General features: G+C 38.4%; 1 protein-coding gene across 1 annotated transcript in view; it reads right to left on the bottom strand.

Moving 5' to 3' along the window:
* The window catches only part of tfpia (tissue factor pathway inhibitor a), a gene marked incomplete at its 5' end in the record, with an annotated part of 55,942 nt that overhangs the window by 11,337 nt on the left and 42,548 nt on the right, over positions 1-2,057 (bottom strand).

Below are 2,057 nucleotides of genomic sequence, written 5' to 3'. Positions count from 1 at the left end.
TGCCCCCTACCAGCCCCCCCCCCCACTTACAGTGACATTTCCTCTCACTCCAGTCAGGTTTCCGATTCCCTCCCAACCTTCCTCCAAAAGCTGAAAAGTCAACACTTCCAGCAAGAGCTTCCCCATGTCTCAGTGAACCACATCACCACCTCTGTCAAGGCTTCTTTTTTTTAATGTTATATCTCTTTATCTCAGCTTTCACTCTCCAAGTATCACTTCTTAGCACTCAGCTTGTACTGTATCAGCGATTCCCAGCTAGGGGGACTTCTGCGGTTGCCATGGGGTACGTGCAAAAAATTGTACAGTAGCTAACCTAATTTGAAAAAAATAGAAATCATAATTTGATTAAAAGAATATCTACATAGTAAGTCAACTGTAACACCTGAACAGCGTGTGGAAATTAGTCAACAAGCAAGAACAGAAGTTAAGTTAAATGTAAATGAAGAACTTCAAATGTATAACTATATATAACTGGTTAAGGAAAATTACTAAACAGTTCAAATGATTAGCTAAAAAATGATGTTGGTGGTTGGTTAAATGGTCACAATAGTAAGCTAGTAGTAATGAATGAATGGTAGAAACAACTAGTTAAAAGTAATGGGATGGATCTTCCTTTAGACTACAGTAGCGTTTTGTTGTAATTTGTTACAAATCACCTTCTAATAAAGTCTAATAAGATCAAACAAGGTAAAATAACAATGGATCTCACTAGATTATTGTACTGTTCTGGTCTAATATGTCACTAATTACCCATAAATAAGGATGTAACTGGGAAATTAAGATGCAACGTGCCGGAAGCTTTCATGTTACTGTGGTCGGATGCTGACGTGCATTCAATGGACTTAACGGATAACTACCCTTTTTTTCAACCTGGACCCTATTTTCCAAGGTTTTTGTTTCTAACTGACTGATGGGAACAATAATCTATAAAAAATTGTCCAGTATTAAGCAAGATTTTCTTATTAATAAGGCTATTCACCACTGGACTCTGCAGAGCACCCAGGCTATGAGGGACTGTGTGAAGGACCAGAGGTGACTCGACATGGTTTGACGTTACATCACTGTAACGGTAGTTCTCTCTCTCTCTCTCTCTCTCTCTCTCTCTCTCTCTCTCTCTCTCTCTCTCTCTCTCTCTCTCTCTCTCTCTCTCATAATAAGAAACAGACAACAATAAAAGGCTATACCCAATATCTGGCTTCTAATTGGAGTGTAATTTGGTAGAACAGTGACTAAGTGTAGTATATTTGGGGCTTAATATGGCAATATGTACAGTTTCTAATTACATCTTAATTTAGCTGTACGGTGTCTAACACTGTCTAATGTTATCAGCCTCCATGTAATCAGGGTATAACTGTGTTCGTTTTCTCTAAAAATGTATTTTCTAGTTTTGTTGTAATTTGATTCAAAGTCAAGCTTATTATATCGCACTACATACAGCAACATCTAGGTGTGTAATTAGGTTTTAAAATTAGGTTTAGGCTACATTCTTTCTAATTTGATGCAAAGTATTTGTCTTATTGGAGTATTGGCATCAAGACAGCTCTTAACTACAGTTTGATGTTCATCTCAATTATGCGTCTGAATTGTACTTAATGGCAATTGTTATCATATGACAATCCAAGCCGGAGGCATTTGGATTGTAAAAGTGAGAGATTATTTGTACTTGAATTCTGTCGTACAAACTGCATTCAGATTTTCTTTAATCTGAAATCTGTGACTTTGAATACCACAGCCTTCTGCAGTGTGGAGAACAGCAGGGTTGTCGTGCAGGGTTGTCAGGAACCCTGCTGTTTATTTGAATAAGGCGCCACCAACCTAAAACAAATATACAAGCTAGTGACAGGCTCGTGCTTGATATGAGTCTGTGACACAATCCCAACCGTGGTGGGGACTGGCTTACTACCAAACCCTATTTCCTGGCATTATCAACAAAGACAGGTGCAACCTGACAAGCCGTGACAGTAGAGTGTGTGTATGTTTGTTTGTGTGTTGTTTGTTTTTTTGCTTTTTACTGTAGAAAACAGCTGCTGCTGTAATAAGGGAATTTCCCCACTGTG

This window comes from Etheostoma spectabile, chromosome 11, assembly GCF_008692095.1.
Source record: "Etheostoma spectabile isolate EspeVRDwgs_2016 chromosome 11, UIUC_Espe_1.0, whole genome shotgun sequence".
In the NCBI taxonomy this organism is placed as follows: Eukaryota; Metazoa; Chordata; class Actinopteri; order Perciformes; family Percidae; genus Etheostoma; species Etheostoma spectabile.
This window is presented reverse-complemented; position numbering and strand designations above follow the sequence as displayed.